The 16,702-nt window shown below is 38.7% G+C and overlaps 1 protein-coding gene across 1 annotated transcript in view; it reads left to right on the top strand.

Moving 5' to 3' along the window:
• Positions 1-16,702, top strand: part of GPC3 (glypican 3) — a 468,130-nt gene that overhangs the window by 158,927 nt on the left and 292,501 nt on the right.

Genomic DNA, 16,702 nt, shown 5'->3' with positions numbered 1-16,702 from the left:
ATGGTGAAACCCCATCTCTACTAAAAATACAAAAATTAGCTGGGTGTGGTGGTGCTCACCTGTAGTCCCAGCTACTCTGGAGGCTGAGGCAGGAGAATGGCTTGAACCCAGGAGGTGGAGGTTGCAGTGAGACTAGATTGTGCCACTGTACTCCAGACTGAGCAACAGAGCGAGACTCCATCTTGAAAAAAAATTAAAAATAAATAAATAAAAATTAAAAATAGTTTCTACTGTGCCATTTTAATTTCCTTGTCATCATTTTTAACTATATATTTTTGTGTTATTTTTTAATGCTTGCTGTCAGCACTACAATTAAGTTCTCAGCTTACGACAATTTAGTTCAGGTTAATACCAAGTAAATTTAATAAATATAAAAACTTTGGTTGCTTTTTTTTTTTTTTTTTTTTTTTTGAGATGGAGTTTTGCTCTTGTTGCCCAGGCTGGAGTGCAATGGCATGATCTCGGTCACTGCAACCTCCGTCTCCTGGGTTCAAGGGATCCTCCCTCTTCAACCTCCCGAGTAGCTGGGATTACAGGTATGCACCACCATGCCCAGCTAATTTTTTTTTTCTTTGAGATGGAGTCTCACTCTGTTGCCTAGGCTGGAGTGCAGTGGCGTGATCTCAGCTCACTGCAACCTGTGCCTCCCAGGTTCAAACAATTCTCCTGCCTCAGCCTCCTGAGTAGCTGGGACAACAGGTGTGTGCCACCACACCCAGCTAATTTTTGTATTTTTGGTAGAGACAGGGTTTCACCAGGTTGGGCAGGCTGTTCTCGAGCTCCTGACCTCAAGTGATCCACCTGCCTTGGCCTCCCAAAGTGCTGGGATTACAGGTGTGAGCCACCATGTCCGGCCTAAAAACTTTGATTCTATATAGCACGGTTACTCCCTCTCCTTTATGCTGTTGTTGTCACAAATTACATGTGTATATATCATGTGCCCATAAACATAGATTTATAAGTTTTGCTGTATGTAATTGTTTTTAAATCAGGAGAAAGAAAAAAGGGGTTACACACAAAAACTACATTTATATTGTCTTTTATATTTACCTATATAATGACTGTTACCTGTGTTCTTTATTTCTTCATGTGAATTAGAGTCACTATCTAATATCCTTACACTTCAGCCTGAAGGACTTCCTTTTATTTTTCTTGTAGCACAAGTCAGCTAGTAACAAATTCTCTCAGTTTTTGTTTATCTGGGAATGTCTTGATTTCCCCTTCATCTTTTTACCTAGGTGAAATTCATATACAATAAAACCCATTTTAAAGTGAACAATTCAGTGATATTTAGTACATTCACAGTGTTGTTCAACCACCACCTCTCTGTACTCCCAAAACATTTTCATCACCCCAAAATGGAATCTTGTATCCATAAAGCAGTTACTCTACATTTCTCCTTCATTAGAGGCATAGTTTTGATAGATATAGACTCTTTGACAGGTATTCTCAGCAATTTGAACATATTAATCCACCATCTCCTGGCCTTCATGATTTCTGATAAGAAATCAGCTGTTAATTTTATTGAGGATTCCTGGTGCATGAATCAGTTCTTTTTTGCTGCTTTCCAGGTTCTCTGTTTGTCTTTGTTTTTCAAAGGTTTCATTATGATGTGTCTAGGTGTGGATATCTTTGAGTTTTTCCCAAGAATTTGTTGAGTTTCTTGGATGTGTAGATTGATTTTTTTTAAAAAAATCGAATTTGGGAAGTTTTTGGCCATTATTTCTTCAGATATTCTTTCTGCACGCTTTTCTCTCTCTTCTTCTGGGACAACAATTATGTTTTTGTTGGTATGCTTAATGATATTCTACAGGTCTCTGAAGCTGTTCGTTTTTCTTCATTCTTTTTTCTTTCCTTTCCCCAACCAAATGATCTCAATTGATGTATCTTCAAATTCACTGGTTCTTTATTCTGCCTGCTCAAATCTGCTCTTGAGCCCCTCTAGAGAATTTTTAAATTCCAGTTATTTCACTTTTAAGCTCCAGAATTTCTATTTAGTTTTTCTTTAAAAAAAGTATTGCTTTATATTTTTGACATGGTGAAACATTATTCTGATACTTACCTTTAGTTCTTTAGATGTGGTTTTCTTTAGCTCTTTGAATATATTTAAAATAGCTGATTCAGAGTCTTTGTCCAGTATGTCTAATGTCTGTGCACACTCAGGAACAGTTTGTATTGATTACTTTTCCCTTCTGTGTATGGGCTATAATTTCTTGTTTCTTTGCATGTCTTTTGTGGGTTTTTTGGTTAAAAATTGGGCGTTTTAAATAATATAATGTGGTAACTCTGGAAATCAGATTCTTTCCCTTCCCAGTGTTTGTTGCTGCTGTTGCTACTTGTTTTAATTGTATTTATTTGTTTAGTGAGTTTTCTGAGTGAACTCTGTAATGTCTGTGTGTGGCCACTGAAGTCTAGTTAGCTTAGTGGTCAGCGAATGATTGGACAGAGATTTTCCTTAAATGCTTGGAATGAACAAATTTTCCAATGTTTGCTGAGAGGCTCTGTGTGTATATTGGGGCATCTTTTCAACAGTTAGGCAGTTGACAACTCTGCCTTAGCGATCATTTCTTACTTGTGCAGAATCTCAAGGTCAACCATAAGTAAGACCTTTGTGCCTTCTCAGGTCTTTCCCGAGGTTGAGCACAGCCCTACATGTGTACATGACCTTCTGTATTTCCATGAATATGTCCAAGATTTCCATAGCCCCTGTGGATATCTTCCGAAGCCCCTGTGGATATCTTCTTTTCCCGTTTTTCCTGTTAAGCTTTTTGTTTATTCTTTGCCCCAGCTGTATCCACCACTTCAGGCAGTCACAGAGCCTTGTCAGTAATACTCTTTGACTAATTCCCCACCCTCCCTCCTCCCCAAGAAAATGCTTTTTGTAGTGGGTACTTTCCAAATCAGGTCAAATGCAAACAGCCTTGTAAGTTGCATCTTCCAGATAACCTCCCAATGGGTCACATAATGACAATTATTTGAGAATGACACTTTGTGAGAGCTCCACTTCCATTCTACTCCTTAAGGTGGCTGTCAGACTGCACCAGGAATGCAGGCTGTTATTTTTCAAGGCTACTACAGAGCTGGAGAGCAGGAGATGGACCTAGAACAAGTTAAAATTTCACAAAATTCACTATTCTTACAAAGATTCAGCCATTTTACTTGAATAACTGCTCCCTGAGTTGCTTCAAGCCTTCCATTAATTTCCAGAATTCATAAAAATGTAATTTGCGCCAGGCACAGTGGGTCATGCCTGTAATCCCAACACTTTGGGAGGCTGAGGCAGGGAGATCGTGAGGTCAGGAGATCGAGACCAGCCTGGCTAACACGGTGAAACCCCGTCTCTACTAAAAATATAAAAAAGTAGCTTGGCGTGGTGGCACGTGCCTGAAGTCCCAGCTACTTGGGAGGCTGAGGCAGGAGAATCGCTTTAACCTGGGAGGCAGAGGTTGCAGGTTGCAGTGAGCCGAGATCGCACCACTGCACTCCAGCCCAGGCAACAGAGTGAGACTCCGTCTCAAAAAAAAAAAAAAAAAAAAAAATGTAATTCTCGCAGTTTTTTGCCAGTATTTTATTGCTTTTATGGAGAGCAATTTTTTTGGTATTAACTTGTTTTTTTAATTTTAAATTTTTGTGGACACATAGTAGGTATATAGAGCAATTTTTTAATTGATGCATTGTAATTGTACATATTTATGGGGTACAATTTAATGTTTCGCTAGAGATATATGTTATGTAATGATCAAATCAGGGTATTTAGCATAGCCATCACCTCATGCACTTACCATTTCTTTGTGGTAAGAACATTCAAAAGCTTCTCTTTTAGCTGTTTTGTAATATACCATATCTTACTGTTAACCATCATCATCATCCTACTGTGCAATAGAACATCAGAATTTATTCCTCCTATGTAATTATAACTTTATACCTGTTGATTAACCTCTCCCCCTTCGTCTCCTCCCTTTTCCCCTCCCCAGTGTCTGGTAACAACTATTCTACTCTCTGCTTCTATGATGTCAGTTCTTTACTCTGCCATTTTCACTGACGTCCTTCTATATCTTTGTATTTTAAACATACCTATATCAGTACATGGGAGATAGATCTCTTATAGACACCCTGTAGTTTATAATATCTATCTTTTAATTGGGTTGTTAGGCCATTTACATTTAATGTCATTATTGATGTGTTTGGATCTAAATCTATCATTTTATGATTTGTTTTCTGTTTTTTCCCTTCTGTTTCTCATTCCTCTTTTTCTCCTTTCCTGTTTTCCTTTGGGTTATTTGAACATTTTTTATTATTCCATTTTATTTTTTTGGCTATATCTCTTTGTATTTTTTTTTTTAGTGTTTTTAGTTTTTAGTGCTCTAGGGGATTACCATATACACACTTTACTTTTTACAATCTTCTTACAATTTTTTTTTTTTTGAGATGGAGTCTCACTCTGTCACCCAGGCTAGAGTGCAGTGGCGCGATCTTGGCTCACTACAACCTCTGCCTCCCAGGTTCCAGCGATTCTCCTGTCTCAGCCTCCCGAGTAGCTGTGATTACAGGTGTGTGCCACCATGCCAGGCTAATTTTTTTTGTATTTTTTTTAGTACAGATGGGGTGTCACCATGTTGGCTAGGCTGCTCTTGAGCTCCTGACCTCAAGTGATCTGCCCACCTCATCCTCCCAAAGCACTGAGGTTACAGGTGTCAGGTGTCAGCCACTGTGCCCGGACAGTCTTCTTACAATTTGTATTTAACCTGAATGCAGAAATCTTCTATTATGTAAGTCCCCTTTCCGCCCCCCTTTTATATTGTATAATAGTTGTTTTATATGAATATATTGCAAAATCCCATCAGAAATTATTATGTTTGTATTTAATGGTAAAACATTTTAAAGACCTCAAGACTGTAAGTGTAGACTATTTCATTTATTTGGATATTTATCTTTTCTGTTGCTCTTTCTTTAGTTCTTATTTTCAGATTTTCCTTCTGATATTTTCCTACTATATGAAGAACTTCCTTTAGAGCATTTCAGTGGCTATGAATTCTCTTAGTTCTCAATTATATGGAAATGTTTTTCTTTTTAATTTCATCTTCATTTCTGAAAGATATTTCACTGGATACAGAATTCTGGGTTAATAGTTTTTTTGTCATCACTTTAATAATGTGCCACTTCTTTCTTGCCTCTGTGGTTTCTTATGAAAAATCCACAGTCATTCAAATTTTTATTCTCCTATAAGTAATATGACATTTTTCCAGCCAGTTTTTTTTTTTTTTTTTTTTTTTTTTTTTTTTTTTGAGATGGAGTCTTGCTCTGTTGCCCGGGCTGGAGTGCAATGGCGTGATCTTTGCTTACTGCAACCTCTGCCTCCTGAGTTCAAGCGAATATCCTGCCTCAGCCTCCTGAGTAGCTGGATTACAGGCGCCCCCCACCACACCTGGCTAATTTTTGTATTTTTAGTAGAGACAGGGTTTCGCCATGTCGACCAGGCTGGTCTTGAACTCCTGGCCTTAGGTGATCCACCTGCCTCAGCCTCCCAATGTGCTGGGATTACATGCATGAGCCACCATGCCAGGCCGTTTAGTTCCTTTTATGCCAAGTAATTTTATATGTGTTCTGGACATTTTGTACATTATGTTATGAGGCTCTGGGTCTTGTTTCTAGTCTGTGGTAATTAGTTTAATTTCATCTTTTAAACATATATAAATGTTTGGCATATGATATAGTAGTCCCTCCTTATCCATGGGCATGCATTCAAGACCCCTAGTGGATGCCTGAAATGTCAAGTCTTAGTTCAGTCAAATAGTACTGAACCCTGTATATACTACATTTTTCCTATACGTGCACATCTATGATCAGTTTTAATTTATACGCAGGGCACAGTAAGAGATTATCAACAATAACCTAATAATAAAATAGAATACAATGATATACTGTTCAGTTTCACAGATAAATTTGTCCTTACCTTAGATCTTAGCAACCTCAGCATATGATTTTTTTCTCTTTCCTCATTAAGAACTTTCACCTTTTCACTTAAATGAAGCACTTTCTGACTCCTCTTTGGCGTATGTGAATTGCTAGCACCACTACTCTTGCACTTTAGAGCCATTGGTAAGTAAAATAAAGGTTACATGAATACAAGGCACTGTGATACTATGACAGTAGATCTGATAACTGAGAGACTAAGTGATTAACGGGTGAGTAGTATATACAGTGTGGATATGCTGGGCAAAGGAATGATTCATATCCCAGGTGGGATGCAGCAAGACAGTGTGAGATTTCATCACGCTACTCAGAACAGTATGCAATTTAAAACTTATGAATTGTTTATTTCTGGAATTTTTTGTTTAATATTTTCAGATTGTGGTTGACTGCAGGAAACAGACCACAGATAGCAAAACTGCACATAAGCGGGTGGGGGGACTACTGTATTTATACATGCCCTTTAGAAAGGTAAAAATGCACAGACACTGTGGTATACCGTTATCTGTTTTCTGGGTCAAGTGATGCCAGTTCAAAGATGACTCTTCAATCAGACCAAAGCAATCTATTTCAACAAAATGATTTTGACTGTGAGTGACAATTATAGGATTATTAATACTTTATTTGTAATATGTTTTCCTAGCAATGCAAAATTCCAGGGTCAAAAATACTATATTTTCCTGAAAGTTTTATCACCAAGCAACAAATGTTTCTTTGGCATCTGCTCGCTATTTGTCTACCACAATTTTCAGGCCCATGATGGATATAAAGATGAATAACGCCTACACTAGGTATTATTACCTTTTGTTATGTGGACAAGGGAGCTGAGGCCCAGTCAGATGTTACTCACCTCGTAAGTGGTAGAACCTGGCCTCCATTTCAAGTGTTCTGACTATATATGTATCTCTATAGCCCTGGCTTACCTCTATCAAGTACATAATCTGAGACAAAAGGAAATAAATATTTCAACAGTTTGAAGAGTTTGAACAGAACTATTCATGTGCCAGTATTCCCAAATTATAGATAAAATTGACTGTGTAAAGATTGTGACACTGTTGCTCCTTACTTTTATGGACCACTTAAGAATGTGCCAGGATTATACAGAAATTGAAAGTGTTAATAATTGGCTATAGTATTTACCAAAGTTCTTTTTCCTTCTGATGGCATCAAAAAGCTTATCAGTCAATGGAGCGCATATGTCATTGGCTGGTGACTTTTATAATAATTAGTGTACATTTATGCTTCCAAAATAAGCTATTTTGAGGTTACCTTTGATCATTAATTTACCTTCATTGTTCATTCACCAGATGTTGAAAAAAAATGATTCTGTTGAAAATGTTGCTATACAGGTGTGTGGCTAGAAAGATCACTTTGTATACACTTGAAGACTTTCATCCTTTGGCTTTTCGGCACAACCCCTTTTGTGGGACTTTAAGAAATGCATGGAGCTCTTGCTATGTGCCGGCCATTGGACTAAGTTTCTGGCATATGTTTCCTCAGTCATACCTTTGAACACAGTCAGTTTGAGATCCTAGTGCTAGATGGCCAAATCACATTCTTGTACTTTCTCCCATCTACCAGCTAGTTGCCCCTCTGACTTTTTTGCTTATCACTTTTCAGGCTGCCCAGCACCTTTGAGAGCCCTTGCTAGCCAGACATAATTACTCTTTTGCTGCTAGCTTAGGATAGTTAGTGTATTCTTTCTGTGAAAGAAAGTATGTGAGAGTATCAGGTTCAAGCTAGGTGCCCTGATTCATAATTTTTGTATAGACTTCCTCCCATTTGCTCTACCCAAACTTATGACCCAATTGGCTGCTCTGATTTGTGGTGTTTGTATATTTCTTTATCTCGGTCTTACCTCTTCAGCTTCTTGAGCTTCTAATTGTGCTAACTCTAACTACTAGGATGGTCTTACCAAACTTCCTAGCCCCAAAATCATCTGGTAACTCAAATTTTACTGCTACTCAAAGTCCCAGCATGACATTTTCTTGAAAACAAAGCATCCCATTTCTGATTGCTCCACACCAGGCTGAACTGCCTGCTTCTGTTGCCCACAGCTAAACTGTATCATCTAATGTTATGATCAGTAATATTGCACTAATTTGCAAGAAAAAATGCATTAGCAGCACTAGTAGAAAAATCAAGTCAAAATTGACTGTGTAAGATATATGTCTTATGCTGCCCTTTGCATTCTTGTTACAACTTTCATTCTTGTCCTTAGGGTTGGAACATTTATTTCTCTTCAGTTACATATATTATCATGGTGACAGCGTTAACAAACGTGGTGTGAAAAAATGAGATTTCCATGTTTGGTTTCTAAGCATTTCTTGACCAGGCATCTAAGTTGTTATTGGCTTCCTCATTGTCAGTGGGATTATACAGTTCTGTTATGGTTAGCTATGTGGCCCAAACTTTATTTCTTAGTGACTGGAGAGACAATGAAGACAATAGTTCAGGTTTAGGTTAGACAGAAAGGACTATAGTGTGATGGAAGTAATGGTAAGAATAGATTTTGGGGCCGGGCGCAGTGGCTTACGCTTGTAATCCCAGCACTTTGGGAGGCCGAGGCGGGCGGATCACGAGGTCAGGAGATCGAGACCACGGTGAAACCCTGTCTCTACTAAAAAAATACAAAAAATTAGCCGGGCGTGGTGGCGGTCGCCTGTAGTCCCAGCTACTCGGAGAGGCTGAGGCAGGAGAATGGCGTGAACCCGGGAGGCGGAGCTTGCAGTGAGCCGAGATTGCGCCACCGCACTCCAGCCTGGGTGACAGAGCGAGACTCCGTCTCAAAAAAAAAAAAAAAGAATAGATTTTGGAACCATATAGATTATGATTTGAATCTAGATTCTACCATTAACCATGTATAACCTTGAGCAAGTTTACTTAAACTCACTGAACCTCAGTTTCATTATCTTTAAAATGGAGATAACAAATTCACAGGGTTGTTGTGAAGATCAAATGTGATATTGTTTATAGCACACTTGTCACTTAGCCTGCTATTGATTTACAGAGAGGCTAAGTAACTTGCCCAAGGTTATATTGCTGGTAAGTGGCAGAGTTCAGTCTGGAATCCAAGTCTGCTCGATTTCAGAGACCCATGTTTATTCTACTGTGTTTTGTTTTCCCATTTATAGGGCATTTGATCTGTTATTACTTAGAAATATAGATGCTTAGTACTGGAAGGAACTCAAATGTCATCTATTATACCACTGATCAGCTATTCAAGTTTCCTTCACAGCACATCTCACAAAGCCCTGCCAAGATTCAAGCTATTCTTGAACACCTTAGTTTGTCTATACTTTGCATAATTTTTGCTGATATTGTACTCTATGTCAAAGATTGCTGTCATTTAAAGTGTCTAACCATGTTTATTATGTTGGAGAGGACACCAGTAGAAGGGAAGGGACTGTCAGGAAGTGTGCAAGTAGAATGGGAGTCTAGTTTAATGAGAAGCCCGTAAGTGTTGGTAGCAGGTTAAAAAAAAAAAATCCATCAATAGAGAAAAATCACCAAAAGGATCTCCAGTCTAGGATTCTCCTGAACTGATTTCATCCTAACTTTCCATGTTATGATAAACATAACATGGAAACATAACATGGTTTGGGGTCATGGCACACCAGTTTCAGAAATAACTGCTTTGACCTGCACCCACTTTTATTTTTACTGAAATAGGGACTCTTCTCAGATTCCCACAGGGACTGGGCAGCCGTTCATTGCCATAGTGCAGATAGCTGTAACTTTACAACTTGCTCAGAGTTTATATGGCCTACCACTCTATTGGGCTTGTTAAGCTGTTTGAGTAATTTGCTTTTTAGCTTATTTTTTTTTCTTTTTTTAAAATTTTATTATTATACTTTAGGTTTTAGGGTACATGTGCACAATGTGCAGGTTTGTTACATATGTAACCATGTGCCGTATTGGTTTGCTGCACCCATTAACTCGTCATTTAGCATTAGGTATATCTCCTAATGCTGTCCCTCCCCCCTCCCCCCAACCCACAACAGTCCCCGGAGTGTGATGTTCCCCTTCCTGTGTCCATGAGTTCTCATTGTTCAATTCCCACCTATGAGTGAGAACATGCGGTGTTTGGTTTTTTGTCCTTGCGATAGTTTACTGAGAATGATGGTTTCCAGTTTCATCCATGTCCCTACAAAGGACATGAACTCATCATTTTTTATGGCTGCATAGTATTCCATTGTGTCTATGTGCCACATTTTCTTCATCCAGTATATCGTTGTTGTTGGACATTTGGGTTGGTTCCAAGTCTTTGCTATTGTGAATAGTGCCGCAATAAACATACGTGTGCATGTGTCTTTATAGCAGCATGATTTATAGTCCTTTGGGTATATACCCAGTCATGGGATGGCTGGGTCAAATGGTATTTCTAGTTCTAGATCCCTGAGGAATCGCCACACTGACTTCCACAATGGTTGAACTAGTTTACAGTCCCATCAACAGTGTAAAAGTGTTCCTATTTCTCCACATCCTCTCCAGCACCTGTTGTTTCCTGACTTTTTAATGATCGCCATTCTAACTGGTGTGAGATGGTATCTCATTGTGGTTTTGACTTGCATTTCTCTGATGGCCAGTGATGATGAGCATTTTTTCATGTGTTTTTTGGCTGCATAAATGTCTTCTTTTGAGAAGTGTCTGTTCATGTCCTTCGCCCACTTTTTGATGGGGTTGTTTGTTTTTTTCTTGTAAATTTGTTTGAGTTCATTGTAGATTCTGGATATTAGCCCTTTGTCAGATGAGTAGGTTGCAAAAATTTTCTCTCATTCTGTAGGTTGCCTGTTCACTCTGATGGTAGTTTCTTTTGCTGTGCAGAAGCTCTTTAGTTTAATTAGATCCCATTTGTCAATTTTGACTTTTGTTGCCATTGCTTTTGGTGTTTTAGGCATGAAGTCCTTGCCCACGCCTATGTCCTGAATGGTATTGCCTAGGCTTTCTTCTAGGGTTTTTATGGTTTTAGGTCTAACATTTAAGTCTTTAATCCATCTTGAATTAATTTTTGTATAAGGTGTAAGGAAGGGATCCAGTTTCAGCTTTCTACATGTGGCTAGCCAGTTTTCCCAGCACCATTTATTAAATAGGGAATCCTTTCCCCATTGCTTGTTTTTGTCAGGTTTGTCAAAGATCAGATAGTTGTAGATATGTGGCATTATTTCTGAGGGCTCTGTTCTGTTCCATTGATCTATGTCTCTGTTGTGGTACCAGTACCATGCTGTTTTGGTTACTGTAGCCTTGTAGTATAGTTTGAAGTCAGGTAGCGTGATGCCTCTAGCTTTGTTCTTTTGGCTTAGGATTGACTTGGTGATGCGGGCTCTTTTTTGGTTCCATATGAACTTTAAAGTAGTTTTTTCCAATTCTGTGAAGAAAGTCATTGGTAGCTTGATGGGGATGGCATTGAATCTATAAATTACCTTGGGCAGTATGGCCATTTTCAAGATATTGATTCCTCCAACCCATGAGCATGGAGTGTTCTTCCATTTGTTTTGTATCCTCTTTTATTTCATTGAGCAGTGGTTTGTAGTTCTCCTTGAAGAGGTCCTTCACATCCCTTGTAAGTTGGATTCCTAGGTATTTTATTCTCTTTGAAGCAATTGTGAATGAGAGTTCACTCATGATTTGGCTCTCTGTTTGTCTGTGATTGGTGTACAAGAATGCTTGTGATTTTTGTACATTGATTTTATACCCTGAGACTTTGCTGAAGTTGCTAATCAGCTTAAGGAGATTTTGGGCTGAGACAATGGGGTTTTCTAGATATGCAATCATGTCATCTGCAAACAGGGACAATTTGACTTCCTCTTTTCCTAATTGAATACTCTTTATTTCCTTCTCCTGCCTGATTGCCCTGGCCAGAACTTCCAGCACTATGTTGAATAGGAGTGGTGAGAGGGGGCATCCCTGTCTTGTGCCAGTTTTCAAAGGGAATGCTTCCAGTTTTTGCCCATTCAGTATGATATTGGCTGTGGGTTTGTCATAGATAGCTCTTATTATTTTGAGATACGTCCCATCAATACCTAATTTATTGAAAGTTTTTAGCATGAAGAGTTGCTGAATTTTGTCAGAGGCCTTTTCTGCATCTATTGAGATAATCATGTGGTTTTTGTCTTTGGTTCTGTTTATATGCTGGGTTACATTTATTGATTTGCATATGTTGAACCAGCCTTGCATCCCAGGGATGAAGCCCACTTGATCAAGGTGGATAAACTTTTTGATGTGCTGCTGGATTCGGTTTGCCAGTATTTTATTGAGGATTTTTGCATCAATGTTCATCAAGGATATTGGTCTGAAATTCTCTTTTTTGGTTATGTCTCTGCCAGGCTTTGGTATCAGGACGATGCTGGCCTCATAAAATGAGTTAGGGAGGATTCCCTCTTTTTCTATCGATTGGAATAGTTTCAGAAGGAATGGTAACAGTTCCTCCTTGTACCTCTGGTAGAATTCAGCTGTGAATCTATCAGGTCCTGGACTCTTTTTGGTTGGTAAACTATTGATTATTGCCACAATTTCAGAGCCTGTTATTGGTATATTCAGAGATTCAACTTCTTCCTGGTTTAGTCTTGGGAGGGTGTATTTGTCGAGGAATTTATCCGTTTCTTCTAGATTTTCTAGTTTATTTGCATAGAGGTGTTTGTAGTATTCTCTGATGGTAGATTGTATTTCTGTGGGATCGGTGGTGATATCCCCTTTTTCATTTTTTATTGCATCTATTTGATTCTTCTGTCTTTTCTTCTTTATTAGTCTTGCTAGCAGTCTATCAATTTTGTTGATCTTTTCAAAAAACCAGCTCCTGAATTCATTAATTTTTTGAAGGGTGTTTTGTGTCTCTATTTCCTTCAGTTCTGCTCTGATTTTAGTTTTTTCTAGCCTTCTACTAGCTTTTGAATGTGTTTGCTCTTACTTTTCTAGTTCTTTTAATTGTGATGTTAGGGTGTCAATTTTGAATCTTTCCTGCTTTCTCTTGTGGGCATTTAGTGCTATAAATTTCCCTCTACACACTGCTTTGAATGTGTCCCAGAGATTCTGGTATGTTGTGTCTTTGTTCTCGTTGGTTTCAAAGAACGTCTTTATTTCTGCCTTCATTTCATTATGTACCCAGTAGTCATTCAGGAGCAGGTTGGTCAGTTTCCATGTAGTTGAGCGGTTTTGAGTGAGTTTCTTAATCCTGAGTTCTAGTTTGATTGCACTGTGGTCAGAGAGACAGTTTGTTATAATTTCTGTTCTTTTACATTTGCTGAGGAGAGCTTTACTTCCAACTATGTGGTCAATTTTGGAATAGGTGTGGTGTGGTGCTAAAAAAAAATGTATATTCTGTTGATTTGGGGTGGAGAGTTATTATAACACATATTCTATTCTGGGGGACAACCAATCTATTGCACTTTTCATTACCTGTTTTTCAATAACAACACCTAAGGAATTCAGGGTGTTTGGTGCTGGAGTCCTGGTTTAAATCCTTATCATTTGGATTACACAGCTGATCAGTGCTCTGACTTTTAATAGTTAGACTAACTCTGGAAACACCTAGCTGCTTTTAGACCAAGGTGCAAGGGTGGGTGGCTCTCCATTCTCAGCTCATTTCAATTCCTTATCTCAGGGAGAGGGCCATGCAGTCTTGTTGGATGTCGTAATTTTAAACCACTTGGATTAATATTCTCCTTTGCTTTAATGTTATACATCCCTGTGCATGTTCTTCAGTAATTGAAAGGGATATCAGGCAAATTTGATCTGTCTAGCTTTGACTTATGCTGTCCTTATCTTGGCCTTTGTGTCATTAAGAAAAAAATTGGTATTGATCTTGGACCATACCACTACATTGTGCTGCAATTTTTCTTCCTTGCTAGTGGAATATAAATCGATAAAAGGCAGCTGCTTTAGGCGAAGGCCAGATATGGTGCTGTCATTTATATATTGTAAATCCAATGATAGCTGATCCAATCAGTGCCTCTCCTGTTCCAAACTTGACATGATTGAATTGTCAATAAAAAAGATTTTACAGTAAGAGAAGGAAAGCTGACAGTGTAAATGTCTGAAAACCCAATGAAGCTCAATATAAAATAAAACAATGAGCTAGGATATCATTTTATAATTTCCAATGGGAAAAAAGTGTTTAGTGAATCACAGCTGAAATTGGGGGTGATCACAGGGAGGGGGAAGCAGGAATAAAAAGCTAGCTAACTTGCATTATAATTTTTGAGAAATTTGAAATGCAAACTTGCAGATGCAAATTTTAGGAATTATGCATTGTAGTCACTGAGTTGTTTATTTACAGAAATGGTTCAAATACTCTCCACCTCTTTCCTCCTCCATACACATATTTTTTAGTGATAATACCCAGTTGCTGGGGAGAAATAAGCATATCTTTCCCCAGGAGTCCTGCCGACTTCTAGTAAGTGGCTTGGGAACAGATCTTGTGGAACTTACCCTTGCATTCTTAAAGTCAATCAGTAGAGCACTAGTTTCATTTAAAAGATCCCTAGAAGGAGTCAGGTTTGTTTTTGTTTTTGTTTTTGTTTGAAGCTGCAGAACTTTCTCAGATATATACATCTTGCTTCACACATGGCCAACCAAACTTCCCTTAGGAAAACTAAAAAAACCAAAAAAGTTGTACGCCTTAAAACTTGAAGAACTCCTGCCAATTTTTCAAGAGACCTGATTTGTCTGTATGCAAATATAAAAGCATGGTACTTATTTGTATGTTGAGAAGCATATGACATTCCATAGGGAGAGACCAGGCTGTGAACTGATAAAGAGAATGCTGTTTCATTTAAAAGCAGACAGAGCCTTGTTTGCATGACGTTCTTGCCTCAGTAGTTGTTCTAAATGCATGGGACCTGATTAAGGGAGAATTAGCTTCTGAGAGATGCTTGGTTTCTGAATTTTCATCTTGAAAACCATATTCTGAGGTTGTTGGAGCATATTTTTGGAGACATCTTTAAATATAAATGAAATTCAGCATTATTCTCCTCCTTGTGGAGGTGGCACATTATACCACTGACCATCCTCCCTTTCCTTCTGTGATGTGCTCTTCTCCCAGGAAGCTTCTCCAATATTGCACTTTTTATTGTATTTGTTTATTTTTTGAGATGGGATCTCCTTCTGTCACCCAGGCTGCAGGGCATTGGTGCAATCATAGCTCACTGCAGCCTTTACCTCTTGGGCTCAAGCATTCCTCCCACCTCAGCCTTCCAGGTAGCTGGGACTACAGCTGAATGTGCCACTATGCCTGGCTAGTGAAAAAAAACTTTTTTATAAAGACCAGGTCTCACTTTGTCACCTAGGCTGGTCTCAAACTCCTGGCCTCAAAGGATCCTCCTGCCTTGGCCTCCCAAAGTGCTGGGGTGACAGGTGTGAGCAAGTGCACCTGACCTAATATTGCTCTTTTTTTGAAGCTTCTCAAAACTTGTTCTTGATGGCTTGTTCTTTGTCTCATTCAACCAACTTCTTTAATCTCTTGTCCTGACAGTGGAGTTCTTATAAAGCTCAATCAATTGCTCTCAATTTATTATCATGGCTACACTTTACTAAGTGCTTTTTACAAGCCAAAGACTGTGCTGTTCAAATTACATGTATTATTTCATTTAATGCTCACAGAATCTCTATAAAAATCAGAGAGAGGAAAAACAGGGCCAAGAATACTCTAGATTCTTGGTTAACACCCAATTTTACTGGACAGGGAAAAGAGTAGGAGCCAACAAAAGAAATGGAAAAGTAGTGATCAGAAAGGAAGGAGGGGAACCAGGAAGAGCAAGATCCTGGAAGTCAAGAGAAGTTCATGTGACACCCACCATGAACTACACTCTCCAATCTATATATCTCCATCTCAGCTTATTGCACATGCACTGTACTAAAGGTGCTGTAGGTGGGTTTGGGGCATCACTGACCCTCCAAAATGTGATGCAAAATTTCGTGCATCTACATGCATACGTTTTCTGGGGAATGAGTTCACAGGTTTAATTAGGGACCCATAAACAAAACAAAGGTATATCTTCAGGCTCATGCCTTCAGTTTTCCATTGCACAGCTTCCATTGTACCCCGAAAGTCGACATGTCTAAAACTTCATTTAACATCTATTTTTGTGTCACCTCGCTGCAAACTGGTTACTGATCTCACCTCTGCCCACTTTTTGCTAGTATAATACCATTATTCTCCTCCAAGCCATCCTCTGTTTTCCCCCATATATCTAGTACATGACCATTGCCTCTAGGATTTATCCCTCCTCTCTTCTTACTTTTTTCGCCACCTTCTCTTGGGACCTTTTCTTCTAGTGTGTAGACTTTTGAGGTTGTTCTTAGCCAGCATCCTTGCTTGCTAACCCTCTTTGTATTACAGTGATGCCAGACAAATCAGGTCTGTTGAAAATTTGGCAGGAGTTCTTCAAGTTTTAAGGGGTACAGCTTTTTTAGTTTTTTAATTTTCCTAAGGGAAGTTTTGTTGGCCATGTGTGAAGCAAGATGTATATATCTGAGAAAGTTCTGCAGCTTCTTACTTACAGCTTTTCCTTTCAAAACAAAACAAAACAAAACAAAAACAAACCTGACTCCTTCTAGGGATCTTTTAAATGAAACTGGTGCTCTACTGATTAACTTTAAGAATGCAAGGATAAGTTCTACAAGATCTGTTCCCAAGCCACTTACTAGAAGTCAGCAGGACTCCTGGGGAAAGATATGCTTATTTCTCCCCAGCAACTGGGTATTATCACTAAAAAATATGTGTATGGAGGAGGAA

This window comes from Symphalangus syndactylus, chromosome X, assembly GCF_028878055.3.
Source record: "Symphalangus syndactylus isolate Jambi chromosome X, NHGRI_mSymSyn1-v2.1_pri, whole genome shotgun sequence".
NCBI lineage: Eukaryota > Metazoa > Chordata > Mammalia > Primates > Hylobatidae > Symphalangus > Symphalangus syndactylus.
Note: the sequence above shows the minus strand (reverse complement) of the source record. Positions and strands in the feature narration are given on the sequence as shown.